A 25383-nucleotide genomic window follows, 5' to 3' on the forward strand; every position below is an offset into this window, starting at 1 on the left:
ATGGAGCCCTGGTTGCACAGTAGTTAAGAGCTTGGCTGCTAACCAAAAGGTCAGCAGTTTGAATCCACCAGCTGCTCCTTGAAAATTTATGGAGCAGTTCTACTCTGTCCTATGGGGTCACTGTGAGTTGGAATTAACTCGAAGACAGCCAGTTTTGTTTTTTTTTTTGGTAGTTTTAGTATCAAATAGTATATAAAGCCAAAAAAAAAAAAGGTATCTCTCTGTTAAAATGACAAAATTTTCTGAAATACTAGATTGATGTGTTAATTTTATTTTCCGTGTAATCTGCCTGGAAGGCAAAGATTCTGTGCCTCATTAGAATAAACTGAGCTGATGTTGACTTTTATGTTCTTGATTAAGAAAACCAAGCCTCATGGCTTTTTAAAAAAAGCTAAGGTTTTACTTTAAAATCTTTTATTTTCACTTTCATTAAATAGACATCTAACTATTATTTTCCAATGACTTATGATAAACTCCTGACAACTCTGAAACTTCATGAAAAGCCACAGAAGATTTGTTTTTGCTTTGTAGGAGAAAAGTGCTAAAAATAATAAGGTTTATTTAATGTGTTATGAGTTGTCAAATCAAGAGAAGTGCCTAATTTTCCTTAGGTTAAAAATCACTATAAATATCAGTATATTTTGTCTGATATTAGACAACAAGATTTTTAAATTGCTAGCTTGGTGGGAATTCATATTGTTTATCCATACCAAAAAACAAGCAAACAAACAAATAAGCCCATTGCTGTCAAGTTGATTCCAACTCATAGTGACCCTATAGGACAGAGTAGAACTGCCCCACAGGGTTTCCAAGAAATATTTAGATTTAGATTCTAACTGCTGACATTTTGGCTAGCAGGCAAGCTCTTCACCACTGCTCCACCAGGACACCTATGACGTTTTATTAATATTCAAGTGCTTAGAGACATGATAATCGTGGTATATACTAACTATATGTTTTTATGTCTCAAGATTATGATGTTATATCTGAAGTTCTTTGAAAATAGGTTTAATCATTATGATCAGAAATTGTTATGGATTGAATTGTGTCCCCCAAAAATGTGTGTCAACTTGGTTAGGCCATGATTCCCACTATTGTGTGATTGTCCACCATTATGTCATCTGATGTGATTTTCATATGTGTTGTAAATCCTACCTCTAAGATGTTAATGAGGCAGGATTAAAGGCAGTTATGTTAATGAGGCAGGACTCAATCTACAAGATTAGGTTGTATCTTGAGACAATCTCTTTCGAGATATAAAAGAGAGAATCGAGCAGAGAGACAGAGGGACCTCATGCCACCAAGAATGTAGAGCCAGGAGGGGAGCATGTCCTTTGGACCCAGGGTTCCTGTGCTAAGAAGCTCCTAGACCAGGGAAAGATTGTTGACAAGGACCTTCCACCAGAACTAAGCAGTGACCACCCCTTGTAGAAGGCCATGTGTTCCCTGGGGCCTTTGTGCCCAGCCCTCCCCGTGGTATGCACTGCTAAGGGCAGTGATGCCGACCACAGGGTTAGTACTACCAGCTTATCCTCGTCTTCATTTATGTTTCCTACTGGGGAGACAAGCTTGCAATCCATGAGCTATACTGTGGCTTGAGTCATAGTTCTCAAAGAGAAGAGTTAATTCCAGAAAGCCTTATATGAACCGAGCATCAGCGTTGCCCCATGGTGCCCATAAAAGTCATTCAGGAAATATTTATTGTGCGTCTCTCTACTTCTTTATAGCGCCGGACATAGTATCTTTTGTTTGTTAATTGTTTGCTTGCCTCTACTAGAATGTAAGCTTCGCTCTGCTTTGCTCACTGCTGTGTTCCTATTACCTGAGGTGTTTATATCTCATAGCAGGCCGTATATTACTTTCTTAGGGCTGCTGTAACAAAGTACCACAAACTCAGTGGCTATAAGAAAATAAATTTATTGCCTTACAGTTTTGGAGGCTGGAAGTCCAAAATCAGGGTGGCTGCTGTGTCGATTCCTTCTGAGGGCTCTGAGGACGAATCAGTTCCATGCCTCTCTCACAGCTTCTGGTGATGGCTGGCCGTTCTTGGCTTTTAGATGTATCACTCCAAATCTCTGCCTTTGCCTTCACATGGCCATCTTCCCTCTGTCCACTGGACTGAAACAAAGTTTCCATAATTCTTGTGTAGAAGCTGATGGGTTCACAGAATCGAGTGGAATAGAAATTAATTACATAGGACTGAGTGGACTAAAAGATTTTTACGGGTTTTATGTGGTGGGTGTTGCTGATATTTTGATGTTCTATTTTCTGGATGTAAGAAACCACTTTCTCATTTCTCCTAAACTATTTTACTAGTGGTTTTTTCCTGCCTACAGATTGGACTGGTTCTTGTTATGCTATTCCTATATGTTTTTACAGAGTCAGCTAACCAAAAGAGAATATCAGAAATATGAGAGGTATGTAAAAATGAAGACCAGAAAAAAAACTTTAAAAGAATTAAAAAAGAATTAGGAAATGAGAAAAAAAAAAAAAAAAAAGAAAACCCTTACCATAGGATACTCTATAGTCAGCATAGTGCTGTTAGTTATTAAAATAGCAGATTCTTGCAGTAAAAGGAAATGATCAGACTTTAAGTTGGTTTAGATAGATACTGTAACCCTCAAATTAGAAGTTTCCATTGATAAACTTGATTGTATAAAATAAAATAGCATTAGATTTTCTGTTAGTCTCCCAAGGAGGAATCTGTGCCTTAATAAGTAAATGTTGTTGTGTCTGTATGAATAATACACAATTGGAGGTTTTCCAGAATGTAGCTGCTGCTGAGGCACATGAAATGCGGTTACTGATGATGCTTATGTATAACTGAACATCTTATGGTATTTCTTAGTTCAAAGGCTTAGGGTCATGATTTTGTGGGTCATTTCAGTCAATTGATCTAATATTGTTCTTAATGTTTCTGTCCTACCTCCTAGTTCACTGTGTAGTGTATGGGGTCTTAAAAGCTTGTGAGCAGCCATCTGAGGTGCAACAGTTCTTCTTTATTCATCTGGAGCAGCAGAGAAAAAGGAGAGCTAGATGGAGGAGAAAATAGACTTCATGTCTGATTTCCTCCATTAACAACTGTCCCCTTTGCCATGAAAGACTAGAAGAATTGAATGGTACACAGCTACCATTATTGAACTTTTTTTTTCCATGTTACTCACATGACTTTAATTAAAAAAAAAAAAAAAAAAAAAAGTTACTCAAGGAAGTATTCCAGCCAAATGAGGAATAAATCAGAATTTAAAAATCAAGAAGGGAAGCCACGGTACACAAGATCAAATGGTGAGCACAAAATGTTGTCTGATATAGTGATAATGAGCTTCCAAGTCTGGAAGGCACTCAAAATACACAGGGGCTGCAACAATGGACTCCAGCATACCAACAATTGTGAAGATTGTGCAGGACTGGGAAACATTTTTCTGTTGTACGTGAGTTGCCATGAGTTGGAGCCGACTCAGCTGCAACTCACAACACCACCTCTTCCTCAACCACTTCAAAACTCTTGTCCCTTGATCTATTTTCTCAGTTGACCCCTTTTTATTTTCAGCTATTTTTTCTTTTTTTGCATCAACTACTTACTTCCTTGTGTTTCTGTTTCATCCTCCTGGAAAGAGTCCACCCTACTTTGACATCACAGTTTGTTTATCTGCTCTTTTATTCATGCTGCTGAGAGAAATTACATAGTGTGTATTGTAGATTCATAGTCTAAAAACTCAGTTGGAACTCTACATTTTTTTAGGCTCCTTTCCCAGCCTTGTACAAAAAATGAAATATACAGTATGTTGAAAGATGATGGATACTATGGGAAAAAGACTAAGTAGAGCAGTATACAAGGAAAAAGAGAGCTTGGAAGGGGTGGGTTGCAATTTTAAATATGGTGGTCAAAGCGGGTATCACTAATAAGGTGACCTTTGATTCACAGACTTGAAAGGGGTGAGGAAGTTAGCCATGGAGGTAGGACATTCTGCATAGCGGAACAGTCAATGCAAAGACTATAAGGTGGGAGTCTGTCTGGCATGTCTTTGTTTTGTTTTTGTTTTTATGTATGTGTTTATTATTTTTAAAAATAATTTATTTTATTTTTATTGTTGTTATTGAGAATATAAGCAGCAGAACATACATCAATTCAATAATTTCTATATATTCAGTGACATTGATTACATTGTTCGACTTGTGCAACCATTCTTACCCTTCTTTTCCCAATTGTTCTTCCCATATTAACATAAACTCTCTACTCCCTAAGTTTCCTATCTAATCTTTTGAGTTGCTGTTGTCAATTTGATGCCATATAGATAGATCTATTATTGAATGTTTTGATTAAAATTCTATAGCAGAATCCTAATCAAAAGAGGGAGCTGAGAAACAGAGTTTTAATTTTCCTGGAAGCCAGAGATGGGGTGACCCATCCAGGCCATTGCCCTGAGATGTTCTTTTGAATCTTGAGCCTTGAAGAAACTGTTTTCTTTAAAGTCATCTTTGAGTCAAACAATGGTCTAGATAAATTAATAAAGACTGCTTTGTCGTAGACATTTTGTTCTTTTGAAGAATTACCTATGTGCACTCAGTATCAAGAAATAGAAACTCCATGGTCAGACTAGAAACTGTGTTTTAGGGTAAAACGTGATTATGTAAACACTGTTCTATTTATGCCCATTCCAAAGAAAGGTGATCCAACAGAATACAGAATTATTGAACAATATCATGAATATCACACACAAGTAAAATTATGCTAAAGATAATTCAAAAACAGTTGCAGCAGTATATTGACAGGGAACTGCCAGAAATTCAAACCAGGTTCAGAATAGGACGTGGAAGGAGGGATATCATTGCTGATGTCAGATGGATCTTGGCTGAAAGCAGAGAATATCAGAAAGATGTTTACCCGTGTTTTATTGACTACATAAGGGCATTTGACCATGTAGATCATAACAAAATATGGATTGTGAAGAATGGGAATTCCAGAACACTTAATTGTGTTTATGAGGAACCTGTACATAGATCAAGAGACAGTCATTTGAACAGAACAAGGGGATACTGTGTGGTTCAAAATTAGGGAAGATGTGTGTCAAGATTGTATCCTTTCACTATACTTCTTCAGTCTGTATGCCAAGCAAGTAATCTGAGAAGCTGGACTATATGAAGAAAAATGGGGCATCAGGATTGGAGGAAGACTCATTAACAACCTGCACTATGCAGATGACACAACCTTGCTTGCTGAAAGCAAAGAGAACTTGAAGCACTTACTCATGAAGATCAAAGACTACAGCCTCCAGAATAGATTATACCTCAACATAAATAAAACAAAAATCCTCACAACTTCTTTAAAGTATTAAAAAGTGAAGATGTCACTTTGAGGACTAAGGTGTGCAAGACCCAAGGTGTGGTATGTTCATTTACCTCATATGCATGTGAAAGCCGGACAATGAACAAGGAAGACTGAAGAAAAACTGATGCTTTTAAATTATGGTGTTGGTGAAGAATATTGACTACATTGTGGATTGCCAGAAGATCGAACAAATCTAAGAAGAAGTACACCCAGAATGCTCCTTAGAAGCAAGGATGGTGAGACTTCGTCTCATGTACTTTGGACACGTTATCAGGAGGGACTAGTCCCTGGAGAAGGACATAATTCTTGGTAAACAGAGGGTCAGCGGAAAAGAGGAAGACCCTCAATGAGATGAATTACCACAGTGACTGCAACAAAGAGCTCAAGCATAACAATGATTATGAAGATGGTGCAGGACCAGACAGTCTTTCATTCTGTTGTACATAGGGTCACTATGAGTCAGAATCGACTCAACGGCACCTAATAACAACAACAAACACTGTTCTGGTCCCCCTTCCATGACAATGTCAATTAGATGAGGGGTAGGAATAGCTGGACTTTTTTTCCTCTCTGGAACCTTTTTGACTTCCTAGTCAAAATCTTACCCTGATTTACAAATCACATATTAAGTAATCTTCAACCAATTTTTATTATTGGCTTAATATGATTTTTATTTTAACAGAGCTCAGTGGTGGTATAAGGCTGAACCTTCTCGTTTCCAAGAGCAGCTGTCAGGAGGGCCCTCTTATCACTCTGTGTATGCACAATGATGAGGTTACACTTAGTTACGACATCATCAACACATCTTTAATCAATACACTTTCAGGTCCATTCAGTTTTACAAAGTTGGTTTTATAGACTTTAGCTTTCATGTTTTGAAGAACATTAATTCCCATAATTCTTGGGGGTGTAAACTCTGATCCACCTCTGGGGTCAATTTATAGCTCAGAGGAGACACAACATAGCCATTTTGGTGAAGACAGATTCTTTTGCAGAACTCAAAGGTGCCAACCATAACTCCAAAATATGGAGTTAACTTCAGCATGTTGACTGTCAATCCATTCCAGAGCCCCAGCAGCCAGTAGGTCTTTCAATATTCCAGAACAGTCCACTCTTACTTCTGAGAAAGGGACATCTGAACCTGCCTCTTTCCCTTCAAGATGTCAAGGGAAAAAAAGAGGATCTAAGTCATAGTAGCAGACAGACATAGCAAAATTCTGCAGGACAGAGAATAGATCTCGGGTCCATTCAAATCATCTCTAGGTTCCTGTGAACTAGAAGGGATCCAGCAGACAGTGGTAGATCCCCTAACACGGTAAGGGAAACCCCTCTGTAATGGGCCAGGAACTCTTCTTGTGGATCAACAGTAGAAAAAGCATGGAGAACCCCCCGTAAAACGCTTCTGGTGTGTTCTGCACAATCAAGTGTGTTTAGTGAGGTCTATAGGATAGGTCAAGGAACCTGGTGGGACAATTGTTAAAGCACTTAGCTGCTAACCGGAAGATCAGTAGTTTGAACCCATCAGCTCCTCTGCGGAAGAAAAAGACCTGGCAATCTGCTCCTAGAAAATATTACAGCCTAGGAAACTTTATGGGGCAGTTCTATGCTGGCATATATAGGATTGCAAGAAGTCGGAATCACCTTAATGGCATACAACAACAATGTAGGATATGTCACAGTGGTGGATCCCATGCTGGTGAAACTCCTTTAGAAAATACAGCTCAAGTTGTCTGTGAACAGCACGACAAACTTGCGGTAGGTGCCGTCTTCAAGGTGCTGCTGGGGGAAGAGGCACAGGCAAACCACCCATCCCCCTTCCACAGGGCCCATGGGCCTTCCACCCCCTATACCCATAGCCCCATGGATTCTGGCATGGCCTGACAATGGGGAGAGCACACTTGGACCCAGCAAGGCAGCTACATATTCCAGAGACATGGTTAGGCTGAGGCTGAGACCCTTCCCCCAGCCTCTGTCCCCTTCTACTTAGCCATTTCACCCACCATAGGCTGGCTGCATCCACAGGGCTGGGGCCAAGGCTCAGGGGCTACTGGCAGAGGGTGCCACACAAGAGAGCTTTTTTTAGCTTCTTACGCTAATTGTTGCTAGCTGCTGCTGAGTCAGATCTGACTCATGGTGACCCTGACTTACGGTGACACCATGCACGACGGAGTTGATTATTGTGATTCATTAGGGTTTTCACTGGCTGATTTTCAGAAGTTAATCACCAGGCCTTTCTTCCTTGTCCATTTTAGTCTGGAAGCTCCACTGAAACCTGCCCAGCATCACAGCAACATGTAAGCCTCCAATGACAGATGGGTAGTGGACAGCATGAGGTGCATTGGCTGGGAATTGAACCCAGGTCTCTCACATGGAAGGTAAGAATTTTATCACTGAACCCTCAGTGTCCCCTATCTTTAAGCTTAGAGCATTGATTTTAGACCTTTGTACTTTCTAATATAAGCAACTAAGTTGTAAAGTTCCCTGTAAGCTTTAGCAGCTTCCCATGAATTTTGATATGTTTTGTATTCATTAGCATCTCTTAAAAATAATTTCACAGTGAAGAAACTTAGCAGACCCCACATTAATCAAATAATCAACATGAACTTCATCATTAATGGGATAAATAGAAATCCTATGCTACCTGATATGATACTATACAAACAGAAGTTTGCTTCTGTGATATTCCTGCCAAAATTGCATAATCTGAATTCAAACATGAGATGTCAGAAAAACCCACATTGCAGGATATTCTATGAAATAAAGTCTGTGATCTTAAGAGATTATGTCAAAGACTAAGAAAGTCTTCCAGACTGAAGGAGAGTAAAGAGATATGACAACTAAATGTTTCATATTTTGCTTCTGAGACATTGCTGAAATTTAAATGGAGTCTGAGGATTACATGATAGTAATGTATCAGTACTAATTTCCTGATTTTGATGGTTGTATTTTAGAAAATATACACTGATAAAGAAAATCCCCCCCCCCCCCATTTAAACTTAACTCTTAACCCTTCGCAGAAACTAAAAACTCATGGTAAAGACAGTTCTGGGAAAAGTTTAAATAATTAGATAAGCCATAACTAGCCTATAGAATGCAGACATGCAAACTTAGTAAACCAATCCAAGCTGCCTCCTGCTGATTAAGTGAATGACAACCAATCATTTAAAATTATTCTTTTGAGAATCCCTTAATAGTTTGTACTGTATATAAGCTAATCAAAATTGTAACGTGACAACCTCATCTCTTCACAGGAGTACTCCCTGTTCGTGAACAGTTTTTTCCACCAAATAAAACCTTTTTAACTGTAATTGACTTACTGATCATATTTTTTCTTTCAACAGTTCTGGTATCAGAAGTGGGGTCCACAGCAGACCCCTTACCCACCTCATGGCTGGTAAGTGAACAGGTGTTGGCAGCCGCAAGCCTCTCATGTCCATTGTTTTCCTCATCAGTCTCATGGCGTATGAGAGATTAGTCTTTCCTGGATTTGAGCTCCACTAGTTTTGCATTTTGAGCTCCCAGTTTTATTGAGTGACTCTGGCCAGGCCTGACTCAAGTTTAGAGTCTGGGCAACATCTTGGTAAGTAACCCTTTCAATCCATCTATTTGGGGTAAGGTGCATGAATTCCATTGCCTTTAGACAGCTGTTTGATGGAGACCTCAGGTTAGATATAGTCATTTTAAGCATATAGGGATTCTAAGCAATCATTCTGGAGCTGCATGTTTTTTGGAAGTGGGTTGACAATACCAGTGATGTCTTGAATTTTGAGTGACCACTTTGGGGAGCTGGGTTCCCATTTGCTTTGTTTTCTTTTGTGCTGTCTAAACTTGTTGATTGTTATAAAAAGGAAAACTACAGCGTGAAAAAAAACAAAAAACCAGGCATGTAGGCTGTATCAGCCTATGGTTTGAACTGGCCTTACAGACCAATGAGTTTGTAGTTCTTTTGTCTCATTTTTGTCCTGAGAGCTTTGGCTTTGATCTAGGGAGAGCATTCTGTTTTTTTTTTTTTTTTTTCCTCCCCCTGCCCTCTGTGAGGTAGGGTGGTTGAGGCTAACTTTGCCAACTTTCATGGATAGTTTTAAGTCTCAGTTCTTTTCTCTTCCAAGAAAAACTGCTTCTTGCTCTTGTCTTATGATTTGGGGCTTTAGTAACTACTTTGAAAAACTCTTTGATATAAATTGGTTCATTTGAAAAGTGCACTGAAAAAGGACAGATTGTTAAATTTTGACTGGCTTAACAAAGCTTTAAAAAGACACAAATTATTTAAATTGCTCTAAAAGATTCTTTAAAGTACACAGAAGACAGGGTTATGAAAATGTAATATTTTCCTACCCCCAGATGGTATTATCAAATTAGATTATAATATTCCTTCAAAGAACTTTATTCTGATTGCTTTAGAGATAAACAAGGACTTATAAGGAGCCCTGGTGGCACAGTGGTTAAAGTGCTCTGCTGCTACCGAAAGGTCAGTGGTTTGAAACCACCAGCTGCTCTGCAGAAGAACTGTGTAGCAGTTTGCTTCTATAAGGACTACAGCCTTGGAAACTCTATGGGACAGTTCTACTCTGTCCTTACAGGGCCACCATGAGTCGGAATCGACTTGATGGTAATGGGTTTAAGTACTTACATAAATTAAATAATCTTAATATTCCTAGGAATTAATAAAAATGAATTCATTCTGACAAAAGTTTTTATGTTTGTAATATGTTGGCCTAAAGGCAGTTTCCAAAATTCTTTTAAGTAATTTAGGCTAGACTGAGTATGTGGGATGTGTTATCTTAAGGAAAAAGGAATAATTTTATTCAAAAACTGGTTGCTCCAGAATGAGAAAAAGGAAAGCATAGGGTTAGAAAACCTAGACTGAAATATAAGTAAAGAAAAAGGTTAGGTAGGTTAGCTAAAATTTGATGGCTTTATCAATTGTTAAAGAAAAAGTTGTGCTAAAGAAGGAAGGCTAAACTGATTACAAAAGAATAGTTTTATATATATATAAATATATATATATATCAAGGGACTTTTACAAACATTATGAGGATCTTTTAAAGATATTAAAAGTAGGATAAATAATGTGGACATTGATGAGGTTAAAACAGGACAAAGGCTGTCATAATACATTTATCAGAAATTGGGTAGATCCCTAACATTAAAGAACCATAAACAAGTTCTTCCTGTTGTAGAGGAACTTTAAAAAACCAAAAGATAAAAATCACAATGAAAATGCACCAGAAATAGAGAAATGTTTAACCAAGATATTGGATTAACAAAGGGTTCCCTGTTTCACCCTAGCCAGAGACCTATGGTCATATTCATATCAATGAATAAGATGGTTGGCTGGAGTAGAGACTTTGTGATTTCCAAAACAAATTGACACAATCTTAAAAGGGCTAAGATAATACTGAAAACATATGGGCAATGATTGATTAAAAAAAAAAAAAGATAAAAGTTTGGATAAAAATTTAGAATATGTAAACAAACTTTATTTCAACAGTAGTTATGTTTTGGGTATATAGGCTTAAAGATATTTCCAACATCTTTAGGTAACTTACTGATATTAAACAGAGTTAATGGATATTCATTATAGTTTAAGTTTACGTACTTTTGTCTTTTTACATGTCACAAAGAGGATATATATTTGGGTCTGTTAATGGATGTGTTTATTTTTACCACTTGAAAAGGTTGTACTATAAAAGCCATGCGATACAAAAAAAGCCTAAAATGTTTATTAAAAAAAGGGAATTTTATTTGATGCGGTCAGAGTTTTTATCTGTCATGGCTAAAGTTTGATGGGTTAATTTATGAGACTTTTAATAGCCTTAGAATCAAAGAGTATATTACAAAAATAAGTTTCCCTCTGCTAAGATGACAAAATTTTCTTTAATTACTGAATTGAGGGGTTAACTTTATCTTCTGTGCGATCTGCCTAGAAGGCAAAGATTCTGTGTCTCTTTAGAGTAAGCTGAGTTCATTATGTTCTTGAAAACCAAATCTCACGGCTTTTCAATAAGCTAAGATTTTTTACTTTTAAAATCTTTTTGACTTTGGTAAACAGCTATCCAAATTTCGTTTCTCAGTAGTCAAATGTTAAAACTCCCGATGACTTTTTATCCTAAAGTGATGTCTTTTAATCCTAAAATTGTTTTTTTTGCAACTTTGTGGAAAACCGTAAAAGATTTGTTTCTACTTTGTAAAGGTGAAAAGTGCTAGAAATAAATAAGGTTTATTTAATGTGTTGTGAGCAGCATGAAACGTATTGTCAAATCAGGAGAAGTGCCTAATTTTCTTTGGATAAAAATTTATATGAGCATCAGTATCTCTTTTGTGATGTTTTGCCTGATATTAGACAATAAGATCTTAAATTACTAACTTGGTTGCAGCTTTCTTTCTTTAACATGAATCTAGAATCTAATAAATGTCTTAACTGGAAATTTAGATAGTTTACTTATGGAGTTTTATTAATATTCAGACCTGATAATCTTGACACATTCTTGATATATATTATGTCTCAGGATTATTATGTGTTATATCTGAAATTCTTTGAAAATAGGGTTAATCATTATGTTTAGAGATATTTTGTCTAAATTTTTTTAATTGACTTTATTTTGCTTTGCATTATTTTGTAATGAATTATCATAAGTATTTTTATTAGTAGTAATAAGTTAACCATGGCCATTTTTAAGTTTTGTTGTATGCAGATAGTTTTTATTTTGCTGATTCCCTGAAAACGCTTAACCAAAGTATTTCTATGAAATGGACTGTATCAGAGATTCGTAGAAAGGACTGTGATAGATACTTTGAACTTGGACTTCTAATGATATCACTAGACTGAATTAAGATTTCTAGAATTCTTGGGGCTCACAGACTGCTGATCCAGGATCGAGTGGAACAGAAATAAATTACATATGACTGAGTGGACTAAAAGATTATTATGGATTTTACGAACGGCATGTTGCTGATGTTTTGATGTTCTATTTTCTAGATATAAGAAATCGCTCTCTTGTCTTCTAAACTACAGATTATGTTTCTACAACACAAAATGAAACGTTTTTCTTTTTTCTCTTCCTGATCCCTTGAAATTAGAAAACTCTTAGTGAGCATTCTTATTTTATGACAATGTAATTATTTGCAAAAGTTCAATAAGAATTTGTACTCTTCCTTAACAGGACATAATTGGAAACCTTGATTATATAACCAAGCTTTGACTGAAACATCATATTTAAAATGATGCTCAGAGAATCAGGTATGACCAGACACATTTAAGGAACTGAGATTGACTTTATGAAGCCAATGCTTACAAAGCCCTGCCAGGAACTGGCCTGGTACCTGACTTCTAGGGTTTCCAATCTTGCAGGTGAGTAAGGAAGGTCACTTCCTGGCAGACCAGGAATCTTATGATATTTGGGGACTGTTATGGATTGAATTGTGTCCCTTCAAAATGTGTGTCGGCTTGGCTAAGCCATGATTCCCAGTATTGCGTGATTGTCCACAATTATGTCATCTGATGTGATTTTGGTATGTGTTGTAAATCCTACCTTTATGATGTTAATGAAGTGGGATTAGAGGCAGTTATGTTAATGAGGCAGGACCCAATCTACAAGACTGGGTTGTGTCTTAAGTCAATCTCTTTTGAGATACAAAAGAGAGAAGTGAGCAGAGAGACATGGGGACCTCATACCACCAAGAAACAAGAGCCAAGAGGATAACATGTCCTTTGGATCAGAGTCCCTGCACTGAGAAGCTCCTTAACAGGGGGAGATTGATGACAAGGACCTTTCCCCATGGCTGACGGAGAGAGAAGGCCTTTCCCTGGAGCTGGCACCCTGAATTGGGACTTCTAGCCTCCTAGACTGTGAAAGAATAAACTTCTCTTTGTTAAAACCATTCACTTGTGCTATTTCTGTTATAGCAGCACTAGATAACTAAGACAGGGACCTTGAAAAGAGACAGACTCAGCCAGATCTGTGGACACTACAGGTGAAATCTGGTGGCAAATTTTTGACTTGACTTCTTAGCTTCAAGAGGCTTTTACTAATTCAATCCGAGATTCATTATGAAAACTTCCAGCAGAACAGATATGAAAGGCTATGTGATAAGTTACCATTCTTGCTGCACCTATGTAAATAATAATGAATAACTTTATTTTTTAAATCAAGAATAACTTTACATTGAGATTATCTTTTGATCAAGGGGAGGGTGACTATAGAAAGAAATTTTATGTTTCAATAGAAAATTATGGCCAGCTCTCATGGGGTATCAGACTCTGGTCCTGTTCCTTGTCTTTGAGCTATTTTTACATAGTTTATGCTTTTTCCTATATGTCTATACATAATAAATTATCCGAAGAAAGATTATAAATATGAGAGAGACCAATATTGCCCATTTAAATATAGTGATCTCTAACTGAAAGGCAGATGTTACTATAGTAACTAGAGGTTGTTAGAACAAGTTTTTCTTCTTTGAGGAGTGCCTTCTGAATTGTCTAGTGATTCAGGTACACATTTTACAGACTCAGGTATCAAAGAAATTTGTCATATTACACTGGTCTTCCAACCTCTGCATTGTCCTTATCACCCACAGACATCTGGCAAAGTAGAAAGAATAATTGGAACCCCAATCTCTCAGAATCCCTAAATCTCCAAAGGATTATTCCCAAGCTTATCTCAAACAGGTACAAACAGCCTTCCAAGATCCAATACTTAAGGAAAGACACATCTCCCTCAATCTGGAACTGGGAGATTTAGTCTTCTTAACACATCAAAGGAAATTGGCTTGAACCCCTTTTAAAAGGACTCTTTTGGGCACAGATCACCAACCACACAGCAGCCAAAATAAAATAAATAGATCTCTGGGTACATATCTCTCAAATTCTGACTCACTAGAAATCACTGTACCCCAGAAATAGAAGATATCACAAGGTAGACAGCTTCTGCCCAAGACTGCAGATCAAGTTCATGACTGAGTCGCAAACCTGGACAACACCTAATACCATTGTTTACTTGTATTCTCTGCTTTTATTCCTTTTAAGGTTAGACAACTGTGTTTTCCGTTTTCAGGGTGCCAAAATGATTCTTTTTGTTCTCTGCTCAAATTTTGTTCCCCACTTCTAATTGGCAAGGACTTTGTGGATTAGGATATCTAGCTTCAAACCTTCAATTTGTTAGAACCCTGAATGCTAGCCAAGTTTAAATCTAGGATCTTTTGTTCATTAATTTAAAAAGGATTCCAAACCTCTAATTGATCTGGCTTCTGATTTTTATTCTTTTGTTGGGGCAATCTTCCCTAGTTTAGGAGTCTCAAAAGGCAATCTGCAATATATTCAAGTCTGTAGAGCTTTTTTCTTTTTTTAATTCTATTTTATAAATGCTGGTTTTTAAGAGTGGTCACATCCTGGTGAGACTAGGAAGATGACCAGAAGGGGGGCATTGCTAAAGAAACCCCCTCATTTAAGCTTAATTTTAACCCTTCACAGAAACTAAAAACTCATGATAAAGACAGTTCTGAGAAAAGTTTAAATAATTAGATAAGCCATAGTAGCCTACAGAATGCAGACATGCAACCTTAATAAATCAGTCCAAGCTGATTAAGTGAAGGACAACCAATCATTTTAAATTTCCCTTTTGGGAAATCTGCTAACAGTTTGTGCCGTATACAAGCTAATCAAAGCCGTAATGTGACAAGCTCATCCCTTCAGGGGGGTGCGCCCTGTTCTCGAACAGTTTTTTTCTGTCCAATAAAACCTTTTTAACTCTAATTGACTTATTTGGAGTAATAGGGCATCATGTGGGCAACTTCTGAAACATTTCAGGATAAAAACCTTCTTTGTATCATACTTGAAACTTTTCCCTAAGTTTGAGGCTTTTTATTTTTTTTAATCACTCTCTCGCCTAAAGGAAACATTTTTGCTGAGAGAATAAAAAGGCAGACACAAAAGAGTAGCTACTGTATCATTGCATTTATATTAAATTCTAGAACACTCAAAACTAATGTACAATGACAGAAAATAGATCAGTGGTTGCTTGGGAGTGGGATTGGAGTAGGTATTGACTACAAAGTGGCAGGAGAAAACTTTTTGGGATGATAGAAATGTTCCATCCGTTTATTTTGGTGGTGGCTACACAAGTGTATATATATCTGTCAAAATGGATTTCATGTTTATGCCTATTCCAAAGAAAGGCAATCCAACAGAATGCTGAAATTATCAAATTATATCATTAATATCATACACAGGTAAAATTTTGCTGAAGATCATTGAAAAATGGTTGCAGCAGTACATCAACAGGCAGCTTCCGGAAATTCAAGCCAGATTCAGAAGAGGACATGGAATCAGGGATATCATTGTTGATGTCAGATGGATCCTGGCTGCAAGGGAATACCACAAAGATGTTTACCTGTGTTTTATTGACTATGCAAAGGCATTCTACTGTGTGGATCATAACAAATTATGGATAACATTGCAAAGAATGGGAGTTCCAGAACACTTAATTGTGCTTGTGAAGAACCCATACATAGACCAAGAGGCAGCCATTTGAACAGAACAAGGGGATACTGTGTGGCTTAAAGTCAGGAAAGGTGTGCGTCAAGGTTGTATCCTTTCACCATACTTATGCAATCTGTATGTTGAGCAAATAGTCCAAGAAGCTGGACTATATGAAGAAGAACACAGCATCAGGAGTGAAGGAAGGCTCATTAACAGCCTTCGATATGCAGATGACACAATCATACTTGCTGAAAGTGAAGAGGACTTAAAGCTCTTACTGATGAAGATCAACGACTACAGTCTTTAGTATGGATTACACCTCAACACAAAGAAAACAAAAATCCTCTCAACTGGACCAATAAGCAACATCATGATAAATGTAGAAAAGATTGAAGTTGTCAAGGATTTCATTTTACTTGGATCCACAATCAACCTCCATGGAAGCAGTAGTCAAGAAATCAAAGGATATATTGCACTGTGCAAATCTGCTGCAAAAGAACTCTTTAAAATGTTAAAAATCCAAGATGTCACTATAAGGGCTAAGATGCACCTGACCCAAACCGTGGTGTTTTCAATCACCTCATATGCATGCAAAGCTGGATCATGAATAAGGAAGACCTAAGAAGAACTGATGCCTTTGAATTGTGGTGTTGGTGAAGAATATTGAATATACTATGGACTGCCAAAAGAACAAACAAATCTGTCTTGGAAGAAGTATAACCAGAATGCTCCTTAGAGGCAAGGATGGTGAGACTTCATCTCACATAGTTTGAACATGTTATCAGCAGTGACCAGTCCCTGGAGAAGGACATCATGCTTGGTAGAGAGTCAGCGAATATATATATATACATATATATATGCATATGTATATATATATATATACACCTGTTGCTGTTGAATCTATTCAGACTCATAGTGACCCTGTAGGACAGAGTAGAAGAGTAGAACTGCCCCATAGGGTTTCCAAGGGGTGGATGGTGGATTTGAACAGCCGACCTTTTGGTTAGCACTTGAGCTCTTAACCACTGCGTATATATGTATATATACCAACAAAAAAAATAAAATCAAACTCATTGCCATCAAGTCAATTACTGACCCATAGCAACCCTAGAGGAGAGAATAGAACTACCCCATAGGCTTTCCAAGCAGTGGCTGGTGGATTTGAACTGCTGACCTTTTGGTTAGCAGCCATATCATTTAACCACTGCACCACCAGGGCTCCATATGTGTATGTGTACATATATATATATATATATATATATGGAGAGAGAGAGAGAAAAAGTGTGTGTTACTTCAAGAACATTACTTATGCAATTGTGGTGGCTGGCAAGTCCCAAATCCATGGGTTAGGTGGCAGGGTGAAGGCTTGGGCTGACCCAGGTCCCAGGAACCAGAGGTCACGTGATGAGAAGCATGCAGGTTCAATGCTGGAGGTAGGCCCCATCCCCAAGGAAACTCCCCTTTCAAATGATTGCAAGCTCACATCCGATCACAAAATGGAAAGTGATTACATAGTGTCTGCCAAACCACTGAGAATTATAGCCTAGCCAAGTTGACACATAACATTAACCACAACACTACTAGAGGTAATTTTTTAGGGACTTATCATAGGTTAATGGGTAGCTCACAGAATCCCCATGTGGGCCAGAGAATCATGCTAAAAGACTATGCATTTGGAAGAGTGCCGAAAATTCAGGACAAAATTCTTCCAGTGAAGCCTCCTCTGGACACTTAAAGGGGTAAAAATAGGTTCAATCTTGGAGGTAGGCCCTTCAGCCTTCAAAAGACTGCCGAAATAAACAGAACAAACTCTCCCAAGAAAAACACTCCAGATACTCCATTCCTCACTTAGTGTTCCTCTCTGGACTACTCATTGATCCCATAGATTGGGGGGCCCACACTGCCCCACACATTTTTGCCTCTCGCATTTGTCTCAGTTGGACTTTATCTTTTCTGAATGGTCATCCCTAGCCATGTCCTGCAAACTCACCACTGCCACACAGCCAGGCCCTTGTGCTTTGAGTGTACTCTTCTACTTTCCTGTGACCCCTCTGCCCTTCAGCCCAATCTTTCTTGGCCATTTGACTGCTTATATTGTCCTCACCTCTTGATAAAGTCTGGGTGGTGCGCCAGAGTCATACTCTTGGTACTATGGGTTCTTACTGATATTCCTCTCAGATAACATTTCTCTGAATACAATTTGAAAACAAAAGCAAAAACTCTCTCAACCTTTTTGAGTCCAGAACTACTTTACTGCAGTAAGAGATAAACTTAGGATTCAATTCAACCTAGAGGCAGGTAGTACAGGTATAGTTCTCATTACTAAAAACAGCTTGATAGGGCATAACTTATCAAACTGTGTTCATTTCTTGGTTTCCTACACCTCCAATCCACAACCGAAACTAGAATTCTTTTTCTCCTCTGCCCTCCCCTCCCCCTTAATTGAGATAGAAAATCCTTTTCTCTTTCAGATCTCCAGGAAACCCCTGACAGTTCCAGAAGTAATTCTTTCTTTCTGAGCCAGAGAGGTGGAGATGAGAGACTTGTGTTTTTCATTTGGGAAAGTTGGTCATATTCCTCAGAGTTCAGCACAGACTTCCTCTGAGCTCAGAGTTGACTCTGAAGACCCAGCATGGAGACAAGATATGTAGGACAGCAATTCTCAAACCGTAGTGAACATGGGAATCACCAAGGGAATTTGTTAAATATATAGATTACTGGGTCCCATCTCCAGAGATATTGATTTGTTAGGTTTAGGCCAGGGGCCCAGAGATCTGGCATCTTTAACAAGATCCTCAGGTGATTCTGATAGGCCCAACTTTGAAAACACTGACTTGGGATCATCATAAATAGTATTTATTCAGACTGCTAAGACTAGACATTAGAGATAAAAAGCATAAGATGTGTTTCCTAGTGTTAAAAATAAAATTTTAAAAATATTAAATTTGTACATGAACTTTAATTTTCAGTTCATGACTGAGGAGCATCTGATCTGAAAGTCAGATGAGAGTTCCGAAGGACGAGTGGAAGAGACCATAGTTATATGAGCAAAGTGGTGTAAGAAATAGGAAGTAACACTGGGCAAAGAATGATTGGTTAATTGAAACTTTTGTTGCCAGGTCATATACTGTACCTGAGGGAGCTAGTGCAGATTGGCTCACTTAGGTTTCTGCTCCTTGGAAGGTCAATAGATTAACTTGGATTTTGGCTCCTGGGAAGGTTAGGCATTTACATGAAATAGAAACTTAGGTTTCAGTTTTCTGGCAAGGGGATCAGCACAAGTGACTACATTTTGGGCCTTGTTTAGTGAGATTATCACCTGCAGCTTGAATTCTAAATGGTGAGATAAATCGTGTATAAGAGGATAAATAAAAATAAAAAGTGTAAATGAATAGTACAGAAAACTGGAGGTAAATGGATTTAGTGGATGTGATGGGCACTAGGCACACCTGAACAGGGCCTTGAGAGGGGCATGGTGCTAACAGTTGCTCACAATTGCTAGCACCTACTATGTGCGAGGCACTGTTCTAAGTACTTCATGTACAGTAGCTTGCTTAGACTCCCCCAACAACCATATAAGAGGTTAGTCCTTCTCAAGAGGCAGCACAGTATACCCACTGTTGTGCATGTCCAGCAGTCTGTGGCATGCTCTTCAGTGCTGTTGGACTAGTGACCAGCAGCATATGCCCACCCTACCTGCCCCCTGCCATCCACCCATCTCCCAACCCACCAAGCAACTGGCAGCGTGGGCTCCCATGCCATCTGTTCAGTGACCAGTGACCCACGCACCCCTGCCCCTACCACCTGGTAACCAGTGGCACAAACTCACAGCACCCATAACCCAGTGACCAGTGAGAATGCTTCCTGCACCCAAGCCCAGTGAGCAGCTGGACAGGCATATCACCTTATTAGCAATGCCTGTCACATCCCGACAGGTGCCATCTGCACCTCTGCCAAACAATGAGTAGGAGATACAAGTGCCCTCATCTAACATCTGCCTGGCTGCAACATGACACAACCCACACCCAGACAGTTCTGGCAGGCCGACTGCACATGCGCTGAAACCCCTTGATAACCCACTACCTACTGAGATGCCAATTTGTGCATGCACAGAGGGCCTATCCTGTCCATTGGGTAGCACTCCCTCACAACAGCTATTGAGATACCCTGCTCTGACCTCTATAGGATGCAGTAACTGCTAGCATCAACCTGGAAGGACCCCACAGTCCCAGAATGGCTGTGGAGGGAACCTGACCACCCAACACTTGTCAACTAATATCAGGGAAAGAGCCTGCTCTCCCACCTCCACTCAATCCTGTAAGGGAAGACATACAAGCCTAACCTCAGAGGATTCACATGTGGGTGTGACTCATCATACCTACTAGTGTGAAGAAATCACATCCAGTCAACCAACACATTCATCCTCAAAAAGAACATTTCAAGATCTATCATGAAGTACAATGCTGTCAGTGATAGGGTAATATCCATAAGCCTACAAGGAAGACTAGTTAATATGCCTATTATTCAAATTTATGCATAAACCACTAATGTCAAAAAGAAATTGAAGATTTTTATTAACTTCTGCAGTCTTAAATTGATCAAGCATGCAATCAGGATGCACTGATAATTACTGGTGATTGGAATGTGAAAGTTGGAAACAAAGAAGGGTCAGTAATTGGAAAATATGGTCTTGATGATAGAAACGATGCCAGACATCGCATGATAGGATACTACAAGACTAACAACTTATTCTTTGGAAATACCCTTTTTCAACAACATAAATGGTGACTATACACATGGACCTCTCCCAGTGGAATACACAGGAATCAAATCGTCTAAATTTGTGGAAAGAGACAATGGAGAAGCTCAATATCATCAGTCAGAACAAGGGCAGGGGTCAACTGTGGAACAGACCATCAACTGCTCATGTGCAAGTGCAAGTTGAAGCTGAAGAAAATTAAAATAAGTCCATGAGAGCCAAAGTATGACCTTGAGTATATCCCATCTGAATTTAGAGACCATCACAAGAATAGATTTGACACATTGAACACTAATGACCAAAGATCAGAGGAGTTGTGAAATGACATCAAGGACATCATACATGAAGAAAGCAAAAGGTCATTAAAAAGACAGGAAAGAAAGAAAAGACCAAAATGGATGTCAGAAGAGACTCTGAAACTTGGTCTTGGATGGAGAGTAGTTAAAATGAATGGAAGAATTAATGAAGTAAAAGAGCTGAAAGGAAGATTTCAAAGGACAGCTTCCGAAGACAAAATAAAGTATTATAATGAAGGTATGAAGACCTAGAATTAGGAAACCAAAAGGGAAGAACATGCCCGGCATTTCTCAAGCTGGAAGAACTGAAGAAAAAATTCAAGACTCCATGCAATAATGAAGGATTATACAGGAAAATAGTAAACCATGCAGGAAATATCAAGACAAGATGGAAGGAATACACAGTTACTGTATCCAAAAGAATTGGTCGCCGTACAACCATTTCAGGAGGTAGCATAGGATCAAGAATCAATGGTACTGAAACAAGGAGTCCAAGGTGCACTGAAAGCATTGACAAAAAACAAGGCTCCAGGAATTGACAGAATACCAATTGAGATGTTTCAACAAACAGATGCAGTGCTGGAAGCACTAACCCATCTATATCAAGAAATTTGGATGATAGCTACCTGGCCAACTGACTGGAGGAGATCCATATTTGTCCCCATTCTGAACAAGGTGATCCAACAGAATGTAGAAATTATCAAACAATATTATTAATATCACACATAAGTAAAAATTTGCTGCAGATCATTCAAAAGTGTTGCAGCAGTACATCATAAGGGAACTGCCAAAAATTCAAGCTGATTCAGAAGAGGATGTGGAACAAGGGATATCATTGCTGATGTCAGATGGATCTTGGCTGAATGCAAAGAATACCAGAAAGATGTTTACCTGTATGTTATTGACTAGGCAAAGACATTCAACTGTGTGGATCATAACAAATTATGGATAACATTGCAAAGAATGGGAATTCTGGAACACTTAATTGTGCTCATGAGGAACCTGTACTTAGACCAAGAGGTAGTGGTTCAAACAGAACAAGGGAATTCTGCGTGTTTTAAAGTCAAGAAAGGTGTGTGTCAGCATTATATTCTTTCACCGTACTTATGCAATCTGTGTGCTGAGCAAATCATCTGAGAAGCTGAACTATATGAAGAAGAACGGGGCATCAGGATTGGATGGAGCCTCATTAACAACCTGTGATATGCAGATAACACAACCTTGCTTGCTTAAAGTGAAGAAGACTTGAAGCACTTATAGATGAAGATTAAAGACCACAGCCTTCAGTATGGATTATACCTCAACATAAAGAAAACAAAATCTTCACAAATGGACCAATAAGCAACATCATGGTTAACAGAGAAAATATTGAAGTTGTCAAAGGGATTTCATTTTACTTGGATCCACCATCAACACCCATGCAAGCAGCAGTCAAGAAATCAAAAGATGCACTGCATTGCGCAAATCTGTTGCAAAAGATCTCTTGAAGTGTTAAAAAGCAAAGAAGTCACTTTAAGGACTAAGGTGCGCCTGACCTGAGCCATGGTGTTTTCAATTGCCTCATATGTATTCAAAAGCTGGACAATGAATAAGGAAGATGAAGGAAGAATTGAGGCTTTTTATTCTGGGGTCAGCGAAGAATATTGAATATACCACGGACTGCAAAAAGAAAGTACATCCAGAATGATCCTTGTATTGTGAGACTTCCTCTCATGTACTTTGGACATGTTATCAGGAGGGACAGTCCCTGGAGAAGGACATCATGCCTGGTAAAGTAGAGGGTCAGCGAAAAAGAGGAAGACCCTTAACAAGATGGATTGACACAGTGGTTGCAAAATGGGCTCAAACATAGCAAGGGTTGTAAGCATGGTGCAGGACCGGCAGTGTTTTGTTCTGTTGTACATAGGGTCACTATGAATTGGAACTGACTCAATGGCACCTAACAACATATACATATATGTATAGTGCAAATATATATATAGTGATATATATACAGTTAAAAAGATGATGTGGCAGGTGATGAGAAGATGTCAATATATATTATTAAGTGAATAAAGCAGATTACCAAAAACTATGTGCAGTTTTGTTGATTTTATTTTACAGACATACACATAGAGGAAAATCAGAGGGTTGGATTATGGATGTTTTAATAACACTAATAGATTGTTTTGCTAAAAAAATTGTAGCAATAAAACAATGTTAAGCAAAAAAGTTTTAATCAGTTATTCCTCACAGGAGCAGACTTGAAACTAGCTTAAGGGGATCAGATTTTACATGGCAGTGCAGAGCAAAGGAGGAGCATCTGGATTGTCTGTGGCCCACTTCAGAGTTTGCTACAGTGGTCTGGAGATTTGGAATTGATTGGGAAAGTCTGGGAAAGGGTGAGTCAGAGATAGATACATTGAACTGCGGAGAAAGAGACTGGTCAGGAAGGTCCATATACAAAAGATGGAAGCTCAAAATGACCCTGGACATAGAGCCCTTTCCCACTGCCAGACTGTGCACACGTGGCTCTCTCCATACCTGTGCCCCTCCCTCCAGCAGCCAGCATCTTAACCCTTCAGGTCTTGGCTTCAGTGTTACAACTCAGTCACTGGTTTATTTTCTTCATGACACCTACTACAACTTGTAGTTATTTCATTTATTTATTTACTTTTTGCTGGCTTGTTTTCCCCACTAGGGTGCAAATTTCAGGAGAGCAGGGGCCAGATATGACATATTTGCTTCTATATTTGCAGTGTAATAGTAAAACCAGTAACCAGCTGTCCTTGAGTCACCTCCAACTCATGGCGACCCTATGTGTGTCAGAGTAAACTATGATCTATAGGGTTAAAAAAAAATTAGAATATTTTGTTGTGTTTTCGGTGAAAGTTTAATCAGCAGTTTAGGTTCTCATTCAACAATTTCTACACAAGTTGTTCGCTAACATTGATTACATTCTTCACAATGTCTGAACATTCTCATTATTTCTCTTCTGGTTGTTCCATTTCCATTAATCTAATTTCCCTGTTCCCTTACATCTTCATCACTGTTTTGAAGTAATTGTTGACCTTTTGGTCTCATATAGGTGTTTTTTTTTAAAGGAGCACAGTTCTTGCTGGTGATATTCATTATATTTTGAGTCAATTTGTTATTTAGCTACAAGGTGACCTCAGGGGCTAGTTTTGGTTTAAGGTTTGAAGAGTATGTCAGGGCAATAGTTTTGGGGAGTCCTCCAGTTTCAAGCAGTCCAATAGGTCTTTTATTTTGTTTTGTTTGTTTGATTTTAGGAATTTGAGGTTTTGTTCCATGTTTTTCTCCCATTTTATCAGGGTCCTTCTATTGTGGTCCTGATTAGAATGGTTGATAGCGATAGCCAGGGACCATCTAGTTCTTCAGGTCTCAGGATAGATGGGGCTGTTGTTCATGTAGACCTTTTTGTCCTGTAGACTAGTTTCTTCTTTGAGTCTTTGGTTTCCTTCTTTCACTTTTGCTCTGGATGAGTAGAGACCAATAGTTGTATCTTAAATGGCTGCTCCCAAGTTTTTAAGACCCCAGATGCTACTCACCAAACTACAATGTAGGACATAATTTTATGAACTATATTATGCCAATTGACCAAGATGTCCTATGAGACTATGGTCTTAATCCTCAAAAACCATAAATTCAACTCCATGAGGTATTTGGTTATGTCTAAGAAGTATTTGTAAGTGTGCCCTCTATGTGGTTTATTATATATATGAATATCCATAGGGTTTTTAATGGCTGATTTTTCAGAAATAGGTCACCAGGTCTTTCTTCCAAGGCTTCTTATTGTGGATTTGAACTTCCAACCTTTTGGTTAGCAGCTGAGCACATTAACTGTTCGCACTACCCAGGGACTTTGACCTACAATAAGGGCTCAAAAAATATTTATGGGAGAAAAGAAGACAGAGGAATTAGGAAGTATGACTCTCTGGAAAGCTCAGATAAAAGAGCAGGAGAGAAGGATGAAGGGGAAGGAGAATGAAAGGCAGTGATGTAGGGCCATTGGAATCCTGGGTGTCACCCAGAAGAAGAAGGAGCTGAAGCACAAGGCCTGCACTGCCGGCTGCATTCTGCGGCCTGACTAACATTGGCTTAACGGGGAGGGAGGCAGCCAGGATTCTCTGCCAGCAGTAGCTCTGAGAGTAGGAAGTGGGCAGTCAGACTAGATTTGCTGTTCCTAAGAGTCAAATCAGAGTCTGTATTGCTCTACAGGGCAGGGTATATGAGCTAGATACAAAGATGCATAAGCATAAACTCTTTGTCTAACTGCAGTTCAACTATAGGAGGAATAGTACCCTTGGCTCTTTTCCCGGATGTTACATATATGATTTTTAAAAAAATGGTGAGTTACAAACAAAAATAAAATAAAAGTAGTAGAAACAGAAAACCAAGAAAGAAGCTGCCAAATGTGAACATGACACACAATCCCTGCCCTGGAATGTAGAGGGAAGAGAGAAATCAACAGGCAGGTAAAACTGCACTCAGTGGGAAAAACCAAAAAAAAAAAAAAAAAAAC

General features: G+C 38.5%; 1 pseudogene; it reads right to left on the bottom strand.

The window, feature by feature from the left end:
- Window positions 1–6167: 6167 nt before the first annotated feature.
- On the bottom strand, window positions 6168–8787 carry LOC111821960 (solute carrier family 25 member 43 pseudogene; annotated as a pseudogene).
- Window positions 8788–25383: the final 16596 nt, after the last annotated feature.

Source organism: Trichechus manatus, unplaced genomic scaffold (genome assembly GCF_000243295.1).
Source record: "Trichechus manatus latirostris isolate Lorelei unplaced genomic scaffold, TriManLat1.0 scaffold00117, whole genome shotgun sequence".
Classification (NCBI taxonomy): domain Eukaryota; kingdom Metazoa; phylum Chordata; class Mammalia; order Sirenia; family Trichechidae; genus Trichechus; species Trichechus manatus.